Source organism: Lathyrus oleraceus, unplaced genomic scaffold, assembly GCF_024323335.1.
Source record: "Lathyrus oleraceus cultivar Zhongwan6 unplaced genomic scaffold, CAAS_Psat_ZW6_1.0 chrUn0005, whole genome shotgun sequence".
Lineage (NCBI taxonomy): Eukaryota > Viridiplantae > Streptophyta > Magnoliopsida > Fabales > Fabaceae > Lathyrus > Lathyrus oleraceus.
In genome coordinates, this window is record NW_026112396.1 from 249,512 (window position 1) to 267,481 (window position 17,970).

Genomic DNA, 17,970 nt, shown 5'->3' on the forward strand with positions numbered 1-17,970 from the left:
GTTAATAAGTGAAAGAAATAAAATATATACAATCAAAGCGCATGAGATATCAGGTGCGATCATACCAGCACTAATGCACCGGATCCCATCAGAACTCCGCAGTTAAGCGTGCTTGGGCGAGAGTAGTACTAGGATGGGTGACCTCCTGGGAAGTCCTTGTGTTGCACCTCTTTTTTTGCGATTTTTTAAATACTTCTTTTTATTTCTGTTAATCGGCGTAAAAGAGTCGGAAAAAGTAGGAGAAGACAAGCATTTCAGCGTTAATTATGTTTGTTTTGCCGTTAATAAGTGAAAGAAATAAAATATATACAATCAAAGCGCATGAGATATCAGGTGCGATCATACCAGCACTAATGCACCGGATCCCATCAGAACTCCGCAGTTAAGCGTGCTTGGGCGAGAGTAGTACTAGGATGGGTGACCTCCTGGGAAGTCCTTGTGTTGCACCTCTTTTTTTGCGATTTTTTAAATACTTCTTTTTATTTCTGTTAATCGGCGTAAAAGAGTCGGAAAAAGTAGGAGAAGACAAGCATTTCAGCGTTAATTATGTTTGTTTTGCCGTTAATAAGTGAAAGAAATAAAATATATACAATCAAAGCGCATGAGATATCAGGTGCGATCATACCAGCACTAATGCACCGGATCCCATCAGAACTCCGCAGTTAAGCGTGCTTGGGCGAGAGTAGTACTAGGATGGGTGACCTCCTGGGAAGTCCTTGTGTTGCACCTCTTTTTTTGCGATTTTTTAAATACTTCTTTTTATTTCTGTTAATCGGCGTAAAAGAGTCGGAAAAAGTAGGAGAAGACAAGCATTTCAGCGTTAATTATGTTTGTTTTGCCGTTAATAAGTGAAAGAAATAAAATATATACAATCAAAGCGCATGAGATATCAGGTGCGATCATACCAGCACTAATGCACCGGATCCCATCAGAACTCCGCAGTTAAGCGTGCTTGGGCGAGAGTAGTACTAGGATGGGTGACCTCCTGGGCGTTAATTATGTTTGTTTTGCCGTTAATAAGTGAAAGAAATAAAATATATACAATCAAAGCGCATGAGATATCAGGTGCGATCATACCAGCACTAATGCACCGGATCCCATCAGAACTCCGCAGTTAAGCGTGCTTGGGCGAGAGTAGTACTAGGATGGGTGACCTCCTGGGAAGTCCTTGTGTTGCACCTCTTTTTTTGCGATTTTTAAATACTTCTTTTTATTTCTGTTAATCGGCGTAAAAGAGTCGGAAAAAGTAGGAGAAGACAAGCATTTCAGCGTTAATTATGTTTGTTTTGCCGTTAATAAGTGAAAGAAATAAAATATATACAATCAAAGCGCATGAGATATCAGGTGCGATCATACCAGCACTAATGCACCGGATCCCATCAGAACTCCGCAGTTAAGCGTGCTTGGGCGAGAGTAGTACTAGGATGGGTGACCTCCTGGGAAGTCCTTGTGTTGCACCTCTTTTTTTGCGATTTTTTAAATACTTCTTTTTATTTCTGTTAATCGGCGTAAAAGAGTCGGAAAAAGTAGGAGAAGACAAGCATTTCAGCGTTAATTATGTTTGTTTTGCCGTTAATAAGTGAAAGAAATAAAATATATACAATCAAAGCGCATGAGATATCAGGTGCGATCATACCAGCACTAATGCACCGGATCCCATCAGAACTCCGCAGTTAAGCGTGCTTGGGCGAGAGTAGTACTAGGATGGGTGACCTCCTGGGAAGTCCTTGTGTTGCACCTCTTTTTTTGCGATTTTTTAAATACTTCTTTTTATTTCTGTTAATCGGCGTAAAAGAGTCGGAAAAAGTAGGAGAAGACAAGCATTTCAGCGTTAATTATGTTTGTTTTGCCGTTAATAAGTGAAAGAAATAAAATATATACAATCAAAGCGCATGAGATATCAGGTGCGATCATACCAGCACTAATGCACCGGATCCCATCAGAACTCCGCAGTTAAGCGTGCTTGGGCGAGAGTAGTACTAGGATGGGTGACCTCCTGGGAAGTCCTTGTGTTGCACCTCTTTTTTTGCGATTTTTTAAATACTTCTTTTTATTTCTGTTAATCGGCGTAAAAGAGTCGGAAAAAGTAGGAGAAGACAAGCATTTCAGCGTTAATTATGTTTGTTTTGCCGTTAATAAGTGAAAGAAATAAAATATATACAATCAAAGCGCATGAGATATCAGGTGCGATCATACCAGCACTAATGCACCGGATCCCATCAGAACTCCGCAGTTAAGCGTGCTTGGGCGAGAGTAGTACTAGGATGGGTGACCTCCTGGGAAGTCCTTGTGTTGCACCTCTTTTTTTGCGATTTTTTAAATACTTCTTTTTATTTCTGTTAATCGGCGTAAAAGAGTCGGAAAAAGTAGGAGAAGACAAGCATTTCAGCGTTAATTATGTTTGTTTTGCCGTTAATAAGTGAAAGAAATAAAATATATACAATCAAAGCGCATGAGATATCAGGTGCGATCATACCAGCACTAATGCACCGGATCCCATCAGAACTCCGCAGTTAAGCGTGCTTGGGCGAGAGTAGTACTAGGATGGGTGACCTCCTGGGAAGTCCTTGTGTTGCACCTCTTTTTTTGCGATTTTTTAAATACTTCTTTTTATTTCTGTTAATCGGCGTAAAAGAGTCGGAAAAAGTAGGAGAAGACAAGCATTTCAGCGTTAATTATGTTTGTTTTGCCGTTAATAAGTGAAAGAAATAAAATATATACAATCAAAGCGCATGAGATATCAGGTGCGATCATACCAGCACTAATGCACCGGATCCCATCAGAACTCCGCAGTTAAGCGTGCTTGGGCGAGAGTAGTACTAGGATGGGTGACCTCCTGGGAAGTCCTTGTGTTGCACCTCTTTTTTTGCGATTTTTTAAATACTTCTTTTTATTTCTGTTAATCGGCGTAAAAGAGTCGGAAAAAGTAGGAGAAGACAAGCATTTCAGCGTTAATTATGTTTGTTTTGCCGTTAATAAGTGAAAGAAATAAAATATATACAATCAAAGCGCATGAGATATCAGGTGCGATCATACCAGCACTAATGCACCGGATCCCATCAGAACTCCGCAGTTAAGCGTGCTTGGGCGAGAGTAGTACTAGGATGGGTGACCTCCTGGGAAGTCCTTGTGTTGCACCTCTTTTTTTGCGATTTTTTAAATACTTCTTTTTATTTCTGTTAATCGGCGTAAAAGAGTCGGAAAAAGTAGGAGAAGACAAGCATTTCAGCGTTAATTATGTTTGTTTTGCCGTTAATAAGTGAAAGAAATAAAATATATACAATCAAAGCGCATGAGATATCAGGTGCGATCATACCAGCACTAATGCACCGGATCCCATCAGAACTCCGCAGTTAAGCGTGCTTGGGCGAGAGTAGTACTAGGATGGGTGACCTCCTGGGAAGTCCTTGTGTTGCACCTCTTTTTTTGCGATTTTTTAAATACTTCTTTTTATTTCTGTTAATCGGCGTAAAAGAGTCGGAAAAAGTAGGAGAAGACAAGCATTTCAGCGTTAATTATGTTTGTTTTGCCGTTAATAAGTGAAAGAAATAAAATATATACAATCAAAGCGCATGAGATATCAGGTGCGATCATACCAGCACTAATGCACCGGATCCCATCAGAACTCCGCAGTTAAGCGTGCTTGGGCGAGAGTAGTACTAGGATGGGTGACCTCCTGGGAAGTCCTTGTGTTGCACCTCTTTTTTTGCGATTTTTTAAATACTTCTTTTTATTTCTGTTAATCGGCGTAAAAGAGTCGGAAAAAGTAGGAGAAGACAAGCATTTCAGCGTTAATTATGTTTGTTTTGCCGTTAATAAGTGAAAGAAATAAAATATATACAATCAAAGCGCATGAGATATCAGGTGCGATCATACCAGCACTAATGCACCGGATCCCATCAGAACTCCGCAGTTAAGCGTGCTTGGGCGAGAGTAGTACTAGGATGGGTGACCTCCTGGGAAGTCCTTGTGTTGCACCTCTTTTTTTGCGATTTTTTAAATACTTCTTTTTATTTCTGTTAATCGGCGTAAAAGAGTCGGAAAAAGTAGGAGAAGACAAGCATTTCAGCGTTAATTATGTTTGTTTTGCCGTTAATAAGTGAAAGAAATAAAATATATACAATCAAAGCGCATGAGATATCAGGTGCGATCATACCAGCACTAATGCACCGGATCCCATCAGAACTCCGCAGTTAAGCGTGCTTGGGCGAGAGTAGTACTAGGATGGGTGACCTCCTGGGAAGTCCTTGTGTTGCACCTCTTTTTTTGCGATTTTTTAAATACTTCTTTTTATTTCTGTTAATCGGCGTAAAAGAGTCGGAAAAAGTAGGAGAAGACAAGCATTTCAGCGTTAATTATGTTTGTTTTGCCGTTAATAAGTGAAAGAAATAAAATATATACAATCAAAGCGCATGAGATATCAGGTGCGATCATACCAGCACTAATGCACCGGATCCCATCAGAACTCCGCAGTTAAGCGTGCTTGGGCGAGAGTAGTACTAGGATGGGTGACCTCCTGGGCGTTAATTATGTTTGTTTTGCCGTTAATAAGTGAAAGAAATAAAATATATACAATCAAAGCGCATGAGATATCAGGTGCGATCATACCAGCACTAATGCACCGGATCCCATCAGAACTCCGCAGTTAAGCGTGCTTGGGCGAGAGTAGTACTAGGATGGGTGACCTCCTGGGAAGTCCTTGTGTTGCACCTCTTTTTTTGCGATTTTTTAAATACTTCTTTTTATTTCTGTTAATCGGCGTAAAAGAGTCGGAAAAAGTAGGAGAAGACAAGCATTTCAGCGTTAATTATGTTTGTTTTGCCGTTAATAAGTGAAAGAAATAAAATATATACAATCAAAGCGCATGAGATATCAGGTGCGATCATACCAGCACTAATGCACCGGATCCCATCAGAACTCCGCAGTTAAGCGTGCTTGGGCGAGAGTAGTACTAGGATGGGTGACCTCCTGGGAAGTCCTTGTGTTGCACCTCTTTTTTTGCGATTTTTTAAATACTTCTTTTTATTTCTGTTAATCGGCGTAAAAGAGTCGGAAAAAGTAGGAGAAGACAAGCATTTCAGCGTTAATTATGTTTGTTTTGCCGTTAATAAGTGAAAGAAATAAAATATATACAATCAAAGCGCATGAGATATCAGGTGCGATCATACCAGCACTAATGCACCGGATCCCATCAGAACTCCGCAGTTAAGCGTGCTTGGGCGAGAGTAGTACTAGGATGGGTGACCTCCTGGGAAGTCCTTGTGTTGCACCTCTTTTTTTGCGATTTTTTAAATACTTCTTTTTATTTCTGTTAATCGGCGTAAAAGAGTCGGAAAAAGTAGGAGAAGACAAGCATTTCAGCGTTAATTATGTTTGTTTTGCCGTTAATAAGTGAAAGAAATAAAATATATACAATCAAAGCGCATGAGATATCAGGTGCGATCATACCAGCACTAATGCACCGGATCCCATCAGAACTCCGCAGTTAAGCGTGCTTGGGCGAGAGTAGTACTAGGATGGGTGACCTCCTGGGAAGTCCTTGTGTTGCACCTCTTTTTTTGCGATTTTTTAAATACTTCTTTTTATTTCTGTTAATCGGCGTAAAAGAGTCGGAAAAAGTAGGAGAAGACAAGCATTTCAGCGTTAATTATGTTTGTTTTGCCGTTAATAAGTGAAAGAAATAAAATATATACAATCAAAGCGCATGAGATATCAGGTGCGATCATACCAGCACTAATGCACCGGATCCCATCAGAACTCCGCAGTTAAGCGTGCTTGGGCGAGAGTAGTACTAGGATGGGTGACCTCCTGGGCGTTAATTATGTTTGTTTTGCCGTTAATAAGTGAAAGAAATAAAATATATACAATCAAAGCGCATGAGATATCAGGTGCGATCATACCAGCACTAATGCACCGGATCCCATCAGAACTCCGCAGTTAAGCGTGCTTGGGCGAGAGTAGTACTAGGATGGGTGACCTCCTGGGAAGTCCTTGTGTTGCACCTCTTTTTTTGCGATTTTTTAAATACTTCTTTTTATTTCTGTTAATCGGCGTAAAAGAGTCGGAAAAAGTAGGAGAAGACAAGCATTTCAGCGTTAATTATGTTTGTTTTGCCGTTAATAAGTGAAAGAAATAAAATATATACAATCAAAGCGCATGAGATATCAGGTGCGATCATACCAGCACTAATGCACCGGATCCCATCAGAACTCCGCAGTTAAGCGTGCTTGGGCGAGAGTAGTACTAGGATGGGTGACCTCCTGGGAAGTCCTTGTGTTGCACCTCTTTTTTTGCGATTTTTTAAATACTTCTTTTTATTTCTGTTAATCGGCGTAAAAGAGTCGGAAAAAGTAGGAGAAGACAAGCATTTCAGCGTTAATTATGTTTGTTTTGCCGTTAATAAGTGAAAGAAATAAAATATATACAATCAAAGCGCATGAGATATCAGGTGCGATCATACCAGCACTAATGCACCGGATCCCATCAGAACTCCGCAGTTAAGCGTGCTTGGGCGAGAGTAGTACTAGGATGGGTGACCTCCTGGGAAGTCCTTGTGTTGCACCTCTTTTTTTGCGATTTTTTAAATACTTCTTTTTATTTCTGTTAATCGGCGTAAAAGAGTCGGAAAAAGTAGGAGAAGACAAGCATTTCAGCGTTAATTATGTTTGTTTTGCCGTTAATAAGTGAAAGAAATAAAATATATACAATCAAAGCGCATGAGATATCAGGTGCGATCATACCAGCACTAATGCACCGGATCCCATCAGAACTCCGCAGTTAAGCGTGCTTGGGCGAGAGTAGTACTAGGATGGGTGACCTCCTGGGAAGTCCTTGTGTTGCACCTCTTTTTTTGCGATTTTTTAAATACTTCTTTTTATTTCTGTTAATCGGCGTAAAAGAGTCGGAAAAAGTAGGAGAAGACAAGCATTTCAGCGTTAATTATGTTTGTTTTGCCGTTAATAAGTGAAAGAAATAAAATATATACAATCAAAGCGCATGAGATATCAGGTGCGATCATACCAGCACTAATGCACCGGATCCCATCAGAACTCCGCAGTTAAGCGTGCTTGGGCGAGAGTAGTACTAGGATGGGTGACCTCCTGGGAAGTCCTTGTGTTGCACCTCTTTTTTTGCGATTTTTTAAATACTTCTTTTTATTTCTGTTAATCGGCGTAAAAGAGTCGGAAAAAGTAGGAGAAGACAAGCATTTCAGCGTTAATTATGTTTGTTTTGCCGTTAATAAGTGAAAGAAATAAAATATATACAATCAAAGCGCATGAGATATCAGGTGCGATCATACCAGCACTAATGCACCGGATCCCATCAGAACTCCGCAGTTAAGCGTGCTTGGGCGAGAGTAGTACTAGGATGGGTGACCTCCTGGGAAGTCCTTGTGTTGCACCTCTTTTTTTGCGATTTTTTAAATACTTCTTTTTATTTCTGTTAATCGGCGTAAAAGAGTCGGAAAAAGTAGGAGAAGACAAGCATTTCAGCGTTAATTATGTTTGTTTTGCCGTTAATAAGTGAAAGAAATAAAATATATACAATCAAAGCGCATGAGATATCAGGTGCGATCATACCAGCACTAATGCACCGGATCCCATCAGAACTCCGCAGTTAAGCGTGCTTGGGCGAGAGTAGTACTAGGATGGGTGACCTCCTGGGAAGTCCTTGTGTTGCACCTCTTTTTTTGCGATTTTTTAAATACTTCTTTTTATTTCTGTTAATCGGCGTAAAAGAGTCGGAAAAAGTAGGAGAAGACAAGCATTTCAGCGTTAATTATGTTTGTTTTGCCGTTAATAAGTGAAAGAAATAAAATATATACAATCAAAGCGCATGAGATATCAGGTGCGATCATACCAGCACTAATGCACCGGATCCCATCAGAACTCCGCAGTTAAGCGTGCTTGGGCGAGAGTAGTACTAGGATGGGTGACCTCCTGGGAAGTCCTTGTGTTGCACCTCTTTTTTTGCGATTTTTTAAATACTTCTTTTTATTTCTGTTAATCGGCGTAAAAGAGTCGGAAAAAGTAGGAGAAGACAAGCATTTCAGCGTTAATTATGTTTGTTTTGCCGTTAATAAGTGAAAGAAATAAAATATATACAATCAAAGCGCATGAGATATCAGGTGCGATCATACCAGCACTAATGCACCGGATCCCATCAGAACTCCGCAGTTAAGCGTGCTTGGGCGAGAGTAGTACTAGGATGGGTGACCTCCTGGGAAGTCCTTGTGTTGCACCTCTTTTTTTGCGATTTTTTAAATACTTCTTTTTATTTCTGTTAATCGGCGTAAAAGAGTCGGAAAAAGTAGGAGAAGACAAGCATTTCAGCGTTAATTATGTTTGTTTTGCCGTTAATAAGTGAAAGAAATAAAATATATACAATCAAAGCGCATGAGATATCAGGTGCGATCATACCAGCACTAATGCACCGGATCCCATCAGAACTCCGCAGTTAAGCGTGCTTGGGCGAGAGTAGTACTAGGATGGGTGACCTCCTGGGAAGTCCTTGTGTTGCACCTCTTTTTTTGCGATTTTTTAAATACTTCTTTTTATTTCTGTTAATCGGCGTAAAAGAGTCGGAAAAAGTAGGAGAAGACAAGCATTTCAGCGTTAATTATGTTTGTTTTGCCGTTAATAAGTGAAAGAAATAAAATATATACAATCAAAGCGCATGAGATATCAGGTGCGATCATACCAGCACTAATGCACCGGATCCCATCAGAACTCCGCAGTTAAGCGTGCTTGGGCGAGAGTAGTACTAGGATGGGTGACCTCCTGGGAAGTCCTTGTGTTGCACCTCTTTTTTTGCGATTTTTTAAATACTTCTTTTTATTTCTGTTAATCGGCGTAAAAGAGTCGGAAAAAGTAGGAGAAGACAAGCATTTCAGCGTTAATTATGTTTGTTTTGCCGTTAATAAGTGAAAGAAATAAAATATATACAATCAAAGCGCATGAGATATCAGGTGCGATCATACCAGCACTAATGCACCGGATCCCATCAGAACTCCGCAGTTAAGCGTGCTTGGGCGAGAGTAGTACTAGGATGGGTGACCTCCTGGGAAGTCCTTGTGTTGCACCTCTTTTTTTGCGATTTTTTAAATACTTCTTTTTATTTCTGTTAATCGGCGTAAAAGAGTCGGAAAAAGTAGGAGAAGACAAGCATTTCAGCGTTAATTATGTTTGTTTTGCCGTTAATAAGTGAAAGAAATAAAATATATACAATCAAAGCGCATGAGATATCAGGTGCGATCATACCAGCACTAATGCACCGGATCCCATCAGAACTCCGCAGTTAAGCGTGCTTGGGCGAGAGTAGTACTAGGATGGGTGACCTCCTGGGAAGTCCTTGTGTTGCACCTCTTTTTTTGCGATTTTTTAAATACTTCTTTTTATTTCTGTTAATCGGCGTAAAAGAGTCGGAAAAAGTAGGAGAAGACAAGCATTTCAGCGTTAATTATGTTTGTTTTGCCGTTAATAAGTGAAAGAAATAAAATATATACAATCAAAGCGCATGAGATATCAGGTGCGATCATACCAGCACTAATGCACCGGATCCCATCAGAACTCCGCAGTTAAGCGTGCTTGGGCGAGAGTAGTACTAGGATGGGTGACCTCCTGGGCGTTAATTATGTTTGTTTTGCCGTTAATAAGTGAAAGAAATAAAATATATACAATCAAAGCGCATGAGATATCAGGTGCGATCATACCAGCACTAATGCACCGGATCCCATCAGAACTCCGCAGTTAAGCGTGCTTGGGCGAGAGTAGTACTAGGATGGGTGACCTCCTGGGAAGTCCTTGTGTTGCACCTCTTTTTTTGCGATTTTTTAAATACTTCTTTTTGTTTCTGTTAATCGGCGTAAAAGAGTCGGAAAAAGTAGGAGAAGACAAGCATTTCAGCGTTAATTATGTTTGTTTTGCCGTTAATAAGTGAAAGAAATAAAATATATACAATCAAAGCGCATGAGATATCAGGTGCGATCATACCAGCACTAATGCACCGGATCCCATCAGAACTCCGCAGTTAAGCGTGCTTGGGCGAGAGTAGTACTAGGATGGGTGACCTCCTGGGAAGTCCTTGTGTTGCACCTCTTTTTTTGCGATTTTTTAAATACTTCTTTTTATTTCTGTTAATCGGCGTAAAAGAGTCGGAAAAAGTAGGAGAAGACAAGCATTTCAGCGTTAATTATGTTTGTTTTGCCGTTAATAAGTGAAAGAAATAAAATATATACAATCAAAGCGCATGAGATATCAGGTGCGATCATACCAGCACTAATGCACCGGATCCCATCAGAACTCCGCAGTTAAGCGTGCTTGGGCGAGAGTAGTACTAGGATGGGTGACCTCCTGGGAAGTCCTTGTGTTGCACCTCTTTTTTTGCGATTTTTTAAATACTTCTTTTTATTTCTGTTAATCGGCGTAAAAGAGTCGGAAAAAGTAGGAGAAGACAAGCATTTCAGCGTTAATTATGTTTGTTTTGCCGTTAATAAGTGAAAGAAATAAAATATATACAATCAAAGCGCATGAGATATCAGGTGCGATCATACCAGCACTAATGCACCGGATCCCATCAGAACTCCGCAGTTAAGCGTGCTTGGGCGAGAGTAGTACTAGGATGGGTGACCTCCTGGGAAGTCCTTGTGTTGCACCTCTTTTTTTGCGATTTTTTAAATACTTCTTTTTATTTCTGTTAATCGGCGTAAAAGAGTCGGAAAAAGTAGGAGAAGACAAGCATTTCAGCGTTAATTATGTTTGTTTTGCCGTTAATAAGTGAAAGAAATAAAATATATACAATCAAAGCGCATGAGATATCAGGTGCGATCATACCAGCACTAATGCACCGGATCCCATCAGAACTCCGCAGTTAAGCGTGCTTGGGCGAGAGTAGTACTAGGATGGGTGACCTCCTGGGAAGTCCTTGTGTTGCACCTCTTTTTTTGCGATTTTTTAAATACTTCTTTTTATTTCTGTTAATCGGCGTAAAAGAGTCGGAAAAAGTAGGAGAAGACAAGCATTTCAGCGTTAATTATGTTTGTTTTGCCGTTAATAAGTGAAAGAAATAAAATATATACAATCAAAGCGCATGAGATATCAGGTGCGATCATACCAGCACTAATGCACCGGATCCCATCAGAACTCCGCAGTTAAGCGTGCTTGGGCGAGAGTAGTACTAGGATGGGTGACCTCCTGGGAAGTCCTTGTGTTGCACCTCTTTTTTTGCGATTTTTTAAATACTTCTTTTTATTTCTGTTAATCGGCGTAAAAGAGTCGGAAAAAGTAGGAGAAGACAAGCATTTCAGCGTTAATTATGTTTGTTTTGCCGTTAATAAGTGAAAGAAATAAAATATATACAATCAAAGCGCATGAGATATCAGGTGCGATCATACCAGCACTAATGCACCGGATCCCATCAGAACTCCGCAGTTAAGCGTGCTTGGGCGAGAGTAGTACTAGGATGGGTGACCTCCTGGGAAGTCCTTGTGTTGCACCTCTTTTTTTGCGATTTTTTAAATACTTCTTTTTATTTCTGTTAATCGGCGTAAAAGAGTCGGAAAAAGTAGGAGAAGACAAGCATTTCAGCGTTAATTATGTTTGTTTTGCCGTTAATAAGTGAAAGAAATAAAATATATACAATCAAAGCGCATGAGATATCAGGTGCGATCATACCAGCACTAATGCACCGGATCCCATCAGAACTCCGCAGTTAAGCGTGCTTGGGCGAGAGTAGTACTAGGATGGGTGACCTCCTGGGAAGTCCTTGTGTTGCACCTCTTTTTTTGCGATTTTTTAAATACTTCTTTTTATTTCTGTTAATCGGCGTAAAAGAGTCGGAAAAAGTAGGAGAAGACAAGCATTTCAGCGTTAATTATGTTTGTTTTGCCGTTAATAAGTGAAAGAAATAAAATATATACAATCAAAGCGCATGAGATATCAGGTGCGATCATACCAGCACTAATGCACCGGATCCCATCAGAACTCCGCAGTTAAGCGTGCTTGGGCGAGAGTAGTACTAGGATGGGTGACCTCCTGGGAAGTCCTTGTGTTGCACCTCTTTTTTTGCGATTTTTTAAATACTTCTTTTTATTTCTGTTAATCGGCGTAAAAGAGTCGGAAAAAGTAGGAGAAGACAAGCATTTCAGCGTTAATTATGTTTGTTTTGCCGTTAATAAGTGAAAGAAATAAAATATATACAATCAAAGCGCATGAGATATCAGGTGCGATCATACCAGCACTAATGCACCGGATCCCATCAGAACTCCGCAGTTAAGCGTGCTTGGGCGAGAGTAGTACTAGGATGGGTGACCTCCTGGGAAGTCCTTGTGTTGCACCTCTTTTTTTGCGATTTTTTAAATACTTCTTTTTATTTCTGTTAATCGGCGTAAAAGAGTCGGAAAAAGTAGGAGAAGACAAGCATTTCAGCGTTAATTATGTTTGTTTTGCCGTTAATAAGTGAAAGAAATAAAATATATACAATCAAAGCGCATGAGATATCAGGTGCGATCATACCAGCACTAATGCACCGGATCCCATCAGAACTCCGCAGTTAAGCGTGCTTGGGCGAGAGTAGTACTAGGATGGGTGACCTCCTGGGAAGTCCTTGTGTTGCACCTCTTTTTTTGCGATTTTTTAAATACTTCTTTTTATTTCTGTTAATCGGCGTAAAAGAGTCGGAAAAAGTAGGAGAAGACAAGCATTTCAGCGTTAATTATGTTTGTTTTGCCGTTAATAAGTGAAAGAAATAAAATATATACAATCAAAGCGCATGAGATATCAGGTGCGATCATACCAGCACTAATGCACCGGATCCCATCAGAACTCCGCAGTTAAGCGTGCTTGGGCGAGAGTAGTACTAGGATGGGTGACCTCCTGGGAAGTCCTTGTGTTGCACCTCTTTTTTTGCGATTTTTTAAATACTTCTTTTTATTTCTGTTAATCGGCGTAAAAGAGTCGGAAAAAGTAGGAGAAGACAAGCATTTCAGCGTTAATTATGTTTGTTTTGCCGTTAATAAGTGAAAGAAATAAAATATATACAATCAAAGCGCATGAGATATCAGGTGCGATCATACCAGCACTAATGCACCGGATCCCATCAGAACTCCGCAGTTAAGCGTGCTTGGGCGAGAGTAGTACTAGGATGGGTGACCTCCTGGGAAGTCCTTGTGTTGCACCTCTTTTTTGCGATTTTTTAAATACTTCTTTTTATTTCTGTTAATCGGCGTAAAAGAGTCGGAAAAAGTAGGAGAAGACAAGCATTTCAGCGTTAATTATGTTTGTTTTGCCGTTAATAAGTGAAAGAAATAAAATATATACAATCAAAGCGCATGAGATATCAGGTGCGATCATACCAGCACTAATGCACCGGATCCCATCAGAACTCCGCAGTTAAGCGTGCTTGGGCGAGAGTAGTACTAGGATGGGTGACCTCCTGGGAAGTCCTTGTGTTGCACCTCTTTTTTTGCGATTTTTTAAATACTTCTTTTTATTTCTGTTAATCGGCGTAAAAGAGTCGGAAAAAGTAGGAGAAGACAAGCATTTCAGCGTTAATTATGTTTGTTTTGCCGTTAATAAGTGAAAGAAATAAAATATATACAATCAAAGCGCATGAGATATCAGGTGCGATCATACCAGCACTAATGCACCGGATCCCATCAGAACTCCGCAGTTAAGCGTGCTTGGGCGAGAGTAGTACTAGGATGGGTGACCTCCTGGGAAGTCCTTGTGTTGCACCTCTTTTTTTGCGATTTTTTAAATACTTCTTTTTATTTCTGTTAATCGGCGTAAAAGAGTCGGAAAAAGTAGGAGAAGACAAGCATTTCAGCGTTAATTATGTTTGTTTTGCCGTTAATAAGTGAAAGAAATAAAATATATACAATCAAAGCGCATGAGATATCAGGTGCGATCATACCAGCACTAATGCACCGGATCCCATCAGAACTCCGCAGTTAAGCGTGCTTGGGCGAGAGTAGTACTAGGATGGGTGACCTCCTGGGAAGTCCTTGTGTTGCACCTCTTTTTTTGCGATTTTTTAAATACTTCTTTTTATTTCTGTTAATCGGCGTAAAAGAGTCGGAAAAAGTAGGAGAAGACAAGCATTTCAGCGTTAATTATGTTTGTTTTGCCGTTAATAAGTGAAAGAAATAAAATATATACAATCAAAGCGCATGAGATATCAGGTGCGATCATACCAGCACTAATGCACCGGATCCCATCAGAACTCCGCAGTTAAGCGTGCTTGGGCGAGAGTAGTACTAGGATGGGTGACCTCCTGGGAAGTCCTTGTGTTGCACCTCTTTTTTTGCGATTTTTTAAATACTTCTTTTTATTTCTGTTAATCGGCGTAAAAGAGTCGGAAAAAGTAGGAGAAGACAAGCATTTCAGCGTTAATTATGTTTGTTTTGCCGTTAATAAGTGAAAGAAATAAAATATATACAATCAAAGCGCATGAGATATCAGGTGCGATCATACCAGCACTAATGCACCGGATCCCATCAGAACTCCGCAGTTAAGCGTGCTTGGGCGAGAGTAGTACTAGGATGGGTGACCTCCTGGGAAGTCCTTGTGTTGCACCTCTTTTTTTGCGATTTTTTAAATACTTCTTTTTATTTCTGTTAATCGGCGTAAAAGAGTCGGAAAAAGTAGGAGAAGACAAGCATTTCAGCGTTAATTATGTTTGTTTTGCCGTTAATAAGTGAAAGAAATAAAATATATACAATCAAAGCGCATGAGATATCAGGTGCGATCATACCAGCACTAATGCACCGGATCCCATCAGAACTCCGCAGTTAAGCGTGCTTGGGCGAGAGTAGTACTAGGATGGGTGACCTCCTGGGAAGTCCTTGTGTTGCACCTCTTTTTTTGCGATTTTTTAAATACTTCTTTTTATTTCTGTTAATCGGCGTAAAAGAGTCGGAAAAAGTAGGAGAAGACAAGCATTTCAGCGTTAATTATGTTTGTTTTGCCGTTAATAAGTGAAAGAAATAAAATATATACAATCAAAGCGCATGAGATATCAGGTGCGATCATACCAGCACTAATGCACCGGATCCCATCAGAACTCCGCAGTTAAGCGTGCTTGGGCGAGAGTAGTACTAGGATGGGTGACCTCCTGGGAAGTCCTTGTGTTGCACCTCTTTTTTTGCGATTTTTTAAATACTTCTTTTTATTTCTGTTAATCGGCGTAAAAGAGTCGGAAAAAGTAGGAGAAGACAAGCATTTCAGCGTTAATTATGTTTGTTTTGCCGTTAATAAGTGAAAGAAATAAAATATATACAATCAAAGCGCATGAGATATCAGGTGCGATCATACCAGCACTAATGCACCGGATCCCATCAGAACTCCGCAGTTAAGCGTGCTTGGGCGAGAGTAGTACTAGGATGGGTGACCTCCTGGGAAGTCCTTGTGTTGCACCTCTTTTTTTGCGATTTTTTAAATACTTCTTTTTATTTCTGTTAATCGGCGTAAAAGAGTCGGAAAAAGTAGGAGAAGACAAGCATTTCAGCGTTAATTATGTTTGTTTTGCCGTTAATAAGTGAAAGAAATAAAATATATACAATCAAAGCGCATGAGATATCAGGTGCGATCATACCAGCACTAATGCACCGGATCCCATCAGAACTCCGCAGTTAAGCGTGCTTGGGCGAGAGTAGTACTAGGATGGGTGACCTCCTGGGAAGTCCTTGTGTTGCACCTCTTTTTTTGCGATTTTTTAAATACTTCTTTTTATTTCTGTTAATCGGCGTAAAAGAGTCGGAAAAAGTAGGAGAAGACAAGCATTTCAGCGTTAATTATGTTTGTTTTGCCGTTAATAAGTGAAAGAAATAAAATATATACAATCAAAGCGCATGAGATATCAGGTGCGATCATACCAGCACTAATGCACCGGATCCCATCAGAACTCCGCAGTTAAGCGTGCTTGGGCGAGAGTAGTACTAGGATGGGTGACCTCCTGGGCGTTAATTATGTTTGTTTTGCCGTTAATAAGTGAAAGAAATAAAATATATACAATCAAAGCGCATGAGATATCAGGTGCGATCATACCAGCACTAATGCACCGGATCCCATCAGAACTCCGCAGTTAAGCGTGCTTGGGCGAGAGTAGTACTAGGATGGGTGACCTCCTGGGAAGTCCTTGTGTTGCACCTCTTTTTTTGCGATTTTTTAAGTACTTCTTTTTGTTTCTGTTAATCGGCGTAAAAGAGTCGGAAAAAGTAGGAGAAGACAAGCATTTCAGCGTTAATTATGTTTGTTTTGCCGTTAATAAGTGAAAGAAATAAAATATATACAATCAAAGCGCATGAGATATCAGGTGCGATCATACCAGCACTAATGCACCGGATCCCATCAGAACTCCGCAGTTAAGCGTGCTTGGGCGAGAGTAGTACTAGGATGGGTGACCTCCTGGGAAGTCCTTGTGTTGCACCTCTTTTTTGCGATTTTTTAAATACTTCTTTTTATTTCTGTTAATCGGCGTAAAAGAGTCGGAAAAAGTAGGAGAAGACAAGCATTTCAGCGTTAATTATGTTTGTTTTGCCGTTAATAAGTGAAAGAAATAAAATATATACAATCAAAGCGCATGAGATATCAGGTGCGATCATACCAGCACTAATGCACCGGATCCCATCAGAACTCCGCAGTTAAGCGTGCTTGGGCGAGAGTAGTACTAGGATGGGTGACCTCCTGGGAAGTCCTTGTGTTGCACCTCTTTTTTTGCGATTTTTTAAATACTTCTTTTTATTTCTGTTAATCGGCGTAAAAGAGTCGGAAAAAGTAGGAGAAGACAAGCATTTCAGCGTTAATTATGTTTGTTTTGCCGTTAATAAGTGAAAGAAATAAAATATATACAATCAAAGCGCATGAGATATCAGGTGCGATCATACCAGCACTAATGCACTGGATCCCATCAGAACTCCGCAGTTAAGCGTGCTTGGGCGAGAGTAGTACTAGGATGGGTGACCTTTTGGGCGTTAATTATGTTTGTTTTGCCGTTAATAAGTGAAAGAAATAAAATATATACAATCAAAGTGCATGACATATCAGGTGCGATCATACCAGCACTAATGCACCGGATCCCATCAGAACTCCGCAGTTAAGCGTGCTTGGGCGAGAGTAGTACTAGGATGGGTGACCTCCTGGGAAGTCCTTGTGTTGCACCTCTTTTTTTGCGATTTTTTAAATACTTCTTTTTATTTCTGTTAATCGGCGTAAAAGAGTCGGAAAAAGTAGGAGAAGACAAGCATTTCAGCGTTAATTATGTTTGTTTTGCCGTTAATAAGTGAAAGAAATAAAATATATACAATCAAAGCGCATGAGATATCAGGTGCGATCATACCAGCACTAATGCACCGGATCCCATCAGAACTCCGCAGTTAAGCGTGCTTGGGCGAGAGTAGTACTAGGATGGGTGACCTCCTGGGAAGTCCTTGTGTTGCACCTCTTTTTTTGCGATTTTTTAAATACTTCTTTTTATTTCTGTTAATCGGCGTAAAAGAGTCGGAAAAAGTAGGAGAAGACAAGCATTTCAGCGTTAATTATGTTTGTTTTGCCGTTAATAAGTGAAAGAAATAAAATATATACAATCAAAGCGCATGAGATATCAGGTGCGATCATACCAGCACTAATGCACCGGATCCCATCAGAACTCCGCAGTTAAGCGTGCTTGGGCGAGAGTAGTACTAGGATGGGTGACCTTTTGGGCGTTAATTATGTTTGTTTTGCCGTTAATAAGTGAAAGAAATAAAATATATACAATCAAAGCGCATGAGATATCAGGTGCGATCATACCAGCACTAATGCACCGGATCCCATCAGAACTCCGCAGTTAAGCGTGCTTGGGCGAGAGTAGTACTAGGATGGGTGACCTCCTGGGAAGTCCTTGTGTTGCACCTCTTTTTTTGCGATTTTTTAAATACTTCTTTTTATTTCTGTTAATCGGCGTAAAAGAGTCGGAAAAAGTAGGAGAAGACAA

The 17,970-nt window shown here is 40.2% G+C and overlaps 60 non-coding genes and 7 pseudogenes across 60 annotated transcripts; all 67 read left to right on the plus strand.

The window, feature by feature from the left end:
• Positions 1 to 51: 51 nt before the first annotated feature.
• Positions 52 to 170, plus strand: LOC127110943 (5S ribosomal RNA). Its single transcript, XR_007797717.1, has one exon. It is a non-coding gene; the product is annotated as a 5S ribosomal RNA (ribosomal RNA).
• Positions 171 to 331: 161 nt separating this feature from the next.
• On the plus strand, positions 332 to 450 carry LOC127110944 (5S ribosomal RNA). The gene has a single exon (XR_007797718.1). It is a non-coding gene; the product is annotated as a 5S ribosomal RNA (ribosomal RNA).
• Positions 451 to 611: 161 nt separating this feature from the next.
• LOC127110945 (5S ribosomal RNA) lies at positions 612 to 730 on the plus strand. The gene has a single exon (XR_007797719.1). It is a non-coding gene; the product is annotated as a 5S ribosomal RNA (ribosomal RNA).
• A 161-nt stretch (positions 731 to 891) lies between these two features.
• Positions 892 to 1,011, plus strand: LOC127111567 (uncharacterized; annotated as a pseudogene).
• A 52-nt stretch (positions 1,012 to 1,063) lies between these two features.
• LOC127110946 (5S ribosomal RNA) lies at positions 1,064 to 1,182 on the plus strand. Its single transcript, XR_007797720.1, has one exon. It is a non-coding gene; the product is annotated as a 5S ribosomal RNA (ribosomal RNA).
• A 160-nt stretch (positions 1,183 to 1,342) lies between these two features.
• On the plus strand, positions 1,343 to 1,461 carry LOC127110947 (5S ribosomal RNA). The gene has a single exon (XR_007797721.1). It is a non-coding gene; the product is annotated as a 5S ribosomal RNA (ribosomal RNA).
• A 161-nt stretch (positions 1,462 to 1,622) lies between these two features.
• On the plus strand, positions 1,623 to 1,741 carry LOC127110948 (5S ribosomal RNA). Its single transcript, XR_007797722.1, has one exon. It is a non-coding gene; the product is annotated as a 5S ribosomal RNA (ribosomal RNA).
• A 161-nt stretch (positions 1,742 to 1,902) lies between these two features.
• LOC127110949 (5S ribosomal RNA) lies at positions 1,903 to 2,021 on the plus strand. Its single transcript, XR_007797723.1, has one exon. It is a non-coding gene; the product is annotated as a 5S ribosomal RNA (ribosomal RNA).
• Positions 2,022 to 2,182: 161 nt separating this feature from the next.
• On the plus strand, positions 2,183 to 2,301 carry LOC127110950 (5S ribosomal RNA). Its single transcript, XR_007797724.1, has one exon. It is a non-coding gene; the product is annotated as a 5S ribosomal RNA (ribosomal RNA).
• Positions 2,302 to 2,462: 161 nt separating this feature from the next.
• LOC127110951 (5S ribosomal RNA) lies at positions 2,463 to 2,581 on the plus strand. Its single transcript, XR_007797725.1, has one exon. It is a non-coding gene; the product is annotated as a 5S ribosomal RNA (ribosomal RNA).
• A 161-nt stretch (positions 2,582 to 2,742) lies between these two features.
• LOC127110953 (5S ribosomal RNA) lies at positions 2,743 to 2,861 on the plus strand. Its single transcript, XR_007797727.1, has one exon. It is a non-coding gene; the product is annotated as a 5S ribosomal RNA (ribosomal RNA).
• Positions 2,862 to 3,022: 161 nt separating this feature from the next.
• LOC127110955 (5S ribosomal RNA) lies at positions 3,023 to 3,141 on the plus strand. Its single transcript, XR_007797728.1, has one exon. It is a non-coding gene; the product is annotated as a 5S ribosomal RNA (ribosomal RNA).
• Positions 3,142 to 3,302: 161 nt separating this feature from the next.
• On the plus strand, positions 3,303 to 3,421 carry LOC127110956 (5S ribosomal RNA). Its single transcript, XR_007797729.1, has one exon. It is a non-coding gene; the product is annotated as a 5S ribosomal RNA (ribosomal RNA).
• Positions 3,422 to 3,582: 161 nt separating this feature from the next.
• LOC127110957 (5S ribosomal RNA) lies at positions 3,583 to 3,701 on the plus strand. The gene has a single exon (XR_007797730.1). It is a non-coding gene; the product is annotated as a 5S ribosomal RNA (ribosomal RNA).
• A 161-nt stretch (positions 3,702 to 3,862) lies between these two features.
• On the plus strand, positions 3,863 to 3,981 carry LOC127110958 (5S ribosomal RNA). Its single transcript, XR_007797731.1, has one exon. It is a non-coding gene; the product is annotated as a 5S ribosomal RNA (ribosomal RNA).
• A 161-nt stretch (positions 3,982 to 4,142) lies between these two features.
• Positions 4,143 to 4,261, plus strand: LOC127110959 (5S ribosomal RNA). The gene has a single exon (XR_007797732.1). It is a non-coding gene; the product is annotated as a 5S ribosomal RNA (ribosomal RNA).
• Positions 4,262 to 4,422: 161 nt separating this feature from the next.
• LOC127111569 (uncharacterized) lies at positions 4,423 to 4,542 on the plus strand (annotated as a pseudogene).
• A 52-nt stretch (positions 4,543 to 4,594) lies between these two features.
• LOC127110960 (5S ribosomal RNA) lies at positions 4,595 to 4,713 on the plus strand. The gene has a single exon (XR_007797733.1). It is a non-coding gene; the product is annotated as a 5S ribosomal RNA (ribosomal RNA).
• Positions 4,714 to 4,874: 161 nt separating this feature from the next.
• On the plus strand, positions 4,875 to 4,993 carry LOC127110961 (5S ribosomal RNA). The gene has a single exon (XR_007797734.1). It is a non-coding gene; the product is annotated as a 5S ribosomal RNA (ribosomal RNA).
• A 161-nt stretch (positions 4,994 to 5,154) lies between these two features.
• LOC127110962 (5S ribosomal RNA) lies at positions 5,155 to 5,273 on the plus strand. Its single transcript, XR_007797735.1, has one exon. It is a non-coding gene; the product is annotated as a 5S ribosomal RNA (ribosomal RNA).
• Positions 5,274 to 5,434: 161 nt separating this feature from the next.
• LOC127110963 (5S ribosomal RNA) lies at positions 5,435 to 5,553 on the plus strand. Its single transcript, XR_007797736.1, has one exon. It is a non-coding gene; the product is annotated as a 5S ribosomal RNA (ribosomal RNA).
• A 161-nt stretch (positions 5,554 to 5,714) lies between these two features.
• On the plus strand, positions 5,715 to 5,834 carry LOC127111570 (uncharacterized; annotated as a pseudogene).
• Positions 5,835 to 5,886: 52 nt separating this feature from the next.
• Positions 5,887 to 6,005, plus strand: LOC127110965 (5S ribosomal RNA). The gene has a single exon (XR_007797738.1). It is a non-coding gene; the product is annotated as a 5S ribosomal RNA (ribosomal RNA).
• A 161-nt stretch (positions 6,006 to 6,166) lies between these two features.
• LOC127110966 (5S ribosomal RNA) lies at positions 6,167 to 6,285 on the plus strand. Its single transcript, XR_007797739.1, has one exon. It is a non-coding gene; the product is annotated as a 5S ribosomal RNA (ribosomal RNA).
• A 161-nt stretch (positions 6,286 to 6,446) lies between these two features.
• LOC127110967 (5S ribosomal RNA) lies at positions 6,447 to 6,565 on the plus strand. The gene has a single exon (XR_007797740.1). It is a non-coding gene; the product is annotated as a 5S ribosomal RNA (ribosomal RNA).
• Positions 6,566 to 6,726: 161 nt separating this feature from the next.
• Positions 6,727 to 6,845, plus strand: LOC127110968 (5S ribosomal RNA). Its single transcript, XR_007797741.1, has one exon. It is a non-coding gene; the product is annotated as a 5S ribosomal RNA (ribosomal RNA).
• A 161-nt stretch (positions 6,846 to 7,006) lies between these two features.
• LOC127110969 (5S ribosomal RNA) lies at positions 7,007 to 7,125 on the plus strand. The gene has a single exon (XR_007797742.1). It is a non-coding gene; the product is annotated as a 5S ribosomal RNA (ribosomal RNA).
• A 161-nt stretch (positions 7,126 to 7,286) lies between these two features.
• Positions 7,287 to 7,405, plus strand: LOC127110971 (5S ribosomal RNA). The gene has a single exon (XR_007797743.1). It is a non-coding gene; the product is annotated as a 5S ribosomal RNA (ribosomal RNA).
• A 161-nt stretch (positions 7,406 to 7,566) lies between these two features.
• Positions 7,567 to 7,685, plus strand: LOC127110972 (5S ribosomal RNA). Its single transcript, XR_007797744.1, has one exon. It is a non-coding gene; the product is annotated as a 5S ribosomal RNA (ribosomal RNA).
• Positions 7,686 to 7,846: 161 nt separating this feature from the next.
• Positions 7,847 to 7,965, plus strand: LOC127110973 (5S ribosomal RNA). The gene has a single exon (XR_007797745.1). It is a non-coding gene; the product is annotated as a 5S ribosomal RNA (ribosomal RNA).
• Positions 7,966 to 8,126: 161 nt separating this feature from the next.
• Positions 8,127 to 8,245, plus strand: LOC127110974 (5S ribosomal RNA). Its single transcript, XR_007797746.1, has one exon. It is a non-coding gene; the product is annotated as a 5S ribosomal RNA (ribosomal RNA).
• A 161-nt stretch (positions 8,246 to 8,406) lies between these two features.
• LOC127110975 (5S ribosomal RNA) lies at positions 8,407 to 8,525 on the plus strand. Its single transcript, XR_007797747.1, has one exon. It is a non-coding gene; the product is annotated as a 5S ribosomal RNA (ribosomal RNA).
• A 161-nt stretch (positions 8,526 to 8,686) lies between these two features.
• On the plus strand, positions 8,687 to 8,805 carry LOC127110977 (5S ribosomal RNA). Its single transcript, XR_007797749.1, has one exon. It is a non-coding gene; the product is annotated as a 5S ribosomal RNA (ribosomal RNA).
• A 161-nt stretch (positions 8,806 to 8,966) lies between these two features.
• Positions 8,967 to 9,085, plus strand: LOC127110978 (5S ribosomal RNA). Its single transcript, XR_007797750.1, has one exon. It is a non-coding gene; the product is annotated as a 5S ribosomal RNA (ribosomal RNA).
• A 161-nt stretch (positions 9,086 to 9,246) lies between these two features.
• LOC127110979 (5S ribosomal RNA) lies at positions 9,247 to 9,365 on the plus strand. The gene has a single exon (XR_007797751.1). It is a non-coding gene; the product is annotated as a 5S ribosomal RNA (ribosomal RNA).
• A 161-nt stretch (positions 9,366 to 9,526) lies between these two features.
• LOC127111571 (uncharacterized) lies at positions 9,527 to 9,646 on the plus strand (annotated as a pseudogene).
• A 52-nt stretch (positions 9,647 to 9,698) lies between these two features.
• On the plus strand, positions 9,699 to 9,817 carry LOC127110980 (5S ribosomal RNA). Its single transcript, XR_007797752.1, has one exon. It is a non-coding gene; the product is annotated as a 5S ribosomal RNA (ribosomal RNA).
• Positions 9,818 to 9,978: 161 nt separating this feature from the next.
• On the plus strand, positions 9,979 to 10,097 carry LOC127110981 (5S ribosomal RNA). Its single transcript, XR_007797753.1, has one exon. It is a non-coding gene; the product is annotated as a 5S ribosomal RNA (ribosomal RNA).
• Positions 10,098 to 10,258: 161 nt separating this feature from the next.
• On the plus strand, positions 10,259 to 10,377 carry LOC127110982 (5S ribosomal RNA). The gene has a single exon (XR_007797754.1). It is a non-coding gene; the product is annotated as a 5S ribosomal RNA (ribosomal RNA).
• A 161-nt stretch (positions 10,378 to 10,538) lies between these two features.
• On the plus strand, positions 10,539 to 10,657 carry LOC127110983 (5S ribosomal RNA). The gene has a single exon (XR_007797755.1). It is a non-coding gene; the product is annotated as a 5S ribosomal RNA (ribosomal RNA).
• A 161-nt stretch (positions 10,658 to 10,818) lies between these two features.
• Positions 10,819 to 10,937, plus strand: LOC127110984 (5S ribosomal RNA). Its single transcript, XR_007797756.1, has one exon. It is a non-coding gene; the product is annotated as a 5S ribosomal RNA (ribosomal RNA).
• A 161-nt stretch (positions 10,938 to 11,098) lies between these two features.
• LOC127110985 (5S ribosomal RNA) lies at positions 11,099 to 11,217 on the plus strand. Its single transcript, XR_007797757.1, has one exon. It is a non-coding gene; the product is annotated as a 5S ribosomal RNA (ribosomal RNA).
• Positions 11,218 to 11,378: 161 nt separating this feature from the next.
• On the plus strand, positions 11,379 to 11,497 carry LOC127110987 (5S ribosomal RNA). The gene has a single exon (XR_007797758.1). It is a non-coding gene; the product is annotated as a 5S ribosomal RNA (ribosomal RNA).
• A 161-nt stretch (positions 11,498 to 11,658) lies between these two features.
• On the plus strand, positions 11,659 to 11,777 carry LOC127110989 (5S ribosomal RNA). Its single transcript, XR_007797760.1, has one exon. It is a non-coding gene; the product is annotated as a 5S ribosomal RNA (ribosomal RNA).
• A 161-nt stretch (positions 11,778 to 11,938) lies between these two features.
• LOC127110990 (5S ribosomal RNA) lies at positions 11,939 to 12,057 on the plus strand. Its single transcript, XR_007797761.1, has one exon. It is a non-coding gene; the product is annotated as a 5S ribosomal RNA (ribosomal RNA).
• Positions 12,058 to 12,218: 161 nt separating this feature from the next.
• Positions 12,219 to 12,337, plus strand: LOC127110991 (5S ribosomal RNA). The gene has a single exon (XR_007797762.1). It is a non-coding gene; the product is annotated as a 5S ribosomal RNA (ribosomal RNA).
• Positions 12,338 to 12,498: 161 nt separating this feature from the next.
• Positions 12,499 to 12,617, plus strand: LOC127110992 (5S ribosomal RNA). Its single transcript, XR_007797763.1, has one exon. It is a non-coding gene; the product is annotated as a 5S ribosomal RNA (ribosomal RNA).
• A 161-nt stretch (positions 12,618 to 12,778) lies between these two features.
• On the plus strand, positions 12,779 to 12,897 carry LOC127110993 (5S ribosomal RNA). Its single transcript, XR_007797764.1, has one exon. It is a non-coding gene; the product is annotated as a 5S ribosomal RNA (ribosomal RNA).
• A 161-nt stretch (positions 12,898 to 13,058) lies between these two features.
• LOC127110995 (5S ribosomal RNA) lies at positions 13,059 to 13,177 on the plus strand. The gene has a single exon (XR_007797766.1). It is a non-coding gene; the product is annotated as a 5S ribosomal RNA (ribosomal RNA).
• Positions 13,178 to 13,337: 160 nt separating this feature from the next.
• Positions 13,338 to 13,456, plus strand: LOC127110996 (5S ribosomal RNA). Its single transcript, XR_007797767.1, has one exon. It is a non-coding gene; the product is annotated as a 5S ribosomal RNA (ribosomal RNA).
• Positions 13,457 to 13,617: 161 nt separating this feature from the next.
• LOC127110997 (5S ribosomal RNA) lies at positions 13,618 to 13,736 on the plus strand. The gene has a single exon (XR_007797768.1). It is a non-coding gene; the product is annotated as a 5S ribosomal RNA (ribosomal RNA).
• Positions 13,737 to 13,897: 161 nt separating this feature from the next.
• Positions 13,898 to 14,016, plus strand: LOC127110998 (5S ribosomal RNA). The gene has a single exon (XR_007797769.1). It is a non-coding gene; the product is annotated as a 5S ribosomal RNA (ribosomal RNA).
• A 161-nt stretch (positions 14,017 to 14,177) lies between these two features.
• On the plus strand, positions 14,178 to 14,296 carry LOC127110999 (5S ribosomal RNA). Its single transcript, XR_007797770.1, has one exon. It is a non-coding gene; the product is annotated as a 5S ribosomal RNA (ribosomal RNA).
• A 161-nt stretch (positions 14,297 to 14,457) lies between these two features.
• LOC127111001 (5S ribosomal RNA) lies at positions 14,458 to 14,576 on the plus strand. The gene has a single exon (XR_007797772.1). It is a non-coding gene; the product is annotated as a 5S ribosomal RNA (ribosomal RNA).
• Positions 14,577 to 14,737: 161 nt separating this feature from the next.
• Positions 14,738 to 14,856, plus strand: LOC127111003 (5S ribosomal RNA). The gene has a single exon (XR_007797773.1). It is a non-coding gene; the product is annotated as a 5S ribosomal RNA (ribosomal RNA).
• A 161-nt stretch (positions 14,857 to 15,017) lies between these two features.
• On the plus strand, positions 15,018 to 15,136 carry LOC127111004 (5S ribosomal RNA). The gene has a single exon (XR_007797774.1). It is a non-coding gene; the product is annotated as a 5S ribosomal RNA (ribosomal RNA).
• Positions 15,137 to 15,297: 161 nt separating this feature from the next.
• Positions 15,298 to 15,416, plus strand: LOC127111005 (5S ribosomal RNA). The gene has a single exon (XR_007797775.1). It is a non-coding gene; the product is annotated as a 5S ribosomal RNA (ribosomal RNA).
• A 161-nt stretch (positions 15,417 to 15,577) lies between these two features.
• On the plus strand, positions 15,578 to 15,696 carry LOC127111006 (5S ribosomal RNA). Its single transcript, XR_007797776.1, has one exon. It is a non-coding gene; the product is annotated as a 5S ribosomal RNA (ribosomal RNA).
• A 161-nt stretch (positions 15,697 to 15,857) lies between these two features.
• On the plus strand, positions 15,858 to 15,980 carry LOC127111559 (uncharacterized; annotated as a pseudogene).
• Positions 15,981 to 16,029: 49 nt separating this feature from the next.
• LOC127111007 (5S ribosomal RNA) lies at positions 16,030 to 16,148 on the plus strand. The gene has a single exon (XR_007797777.1). It is a non-coding gene; the product is annotated as a 5S ribosomal RNA (ribosomal RNA).
• A 161-nt stretch (positions 16,149 to 16,309) lies between these two features.
• On the plus strand, positions 16,310 to 16,428 carry LOC127111009 (5S ribosomal RNA). Its single transcript, XR_007797778.1, has one exon. It is a non-coding gene; the product is annotated as a 5S ribosomal RNA (ribosomal RNA).
• Positions 16,429 to 16,588: 160 nt separating this feature from the next.
• LOC127111010 (5S ribosomal RNA) lies at positions 16,589 to 16,707 on the plus strand. Its single transcript, XR_007797779.1, has one exon. It is a non-coding gene; the product is annotated as a 5S ribosomal RNA (ribosomal RNA).
• Positions 16,708 to 16,868: 161 nt separating this feature from the next.
• Positions 16,869 to 16,991, plus strand: LOC127111577 (uncharacterized; annotated as a pseudogene).
• A 49-nt stretch (positions 16,992 to 17,040) lies between these two features.
• LOC127111011 (5S ribosomal RNA) lies at positions 17,041 to 17,159 on the plus strand. The gene has a single exon (XR_007797780.1). It is a non-coding gene; the product is annotated as a 5S ribosomal RNA (ribosomal RNA).
• Positions 17,160 to 17,320: 161 nt separating this feature from the next.
• LOC127111012 (5S ribosomal RNA) lies at positions 17,321 to 17,439 on the plus strand. Its single transcript, XR_007797781.1, has one exon. It is a non-coding gene; the product is annotated as a 5S ribosomal RNA (ribosomal RNA).
• A 161-nt stretch (positions 17,440 to 17,600) lies between these two features.
• On the plus strand, positions 17,601 to 17,723 carry LOC127111573 (uncharacterized; annotated as a pseudogene).
• A 49-nt stretch (positions 17,724 to 17,772) lies between these two features.
• Positions 17,773 to 17,891, plus strand: LOC127111014 (5S ribosomal RNA). The gene has a single exon (XR_007797783.1). It is a non-coding gene; the product is annotated as a 5S ribosomal RNA (ribosomal RNA).
• The last annotated feature ends 79 nt before the right edge of the window (positions 17,892 to 17,970 follow it).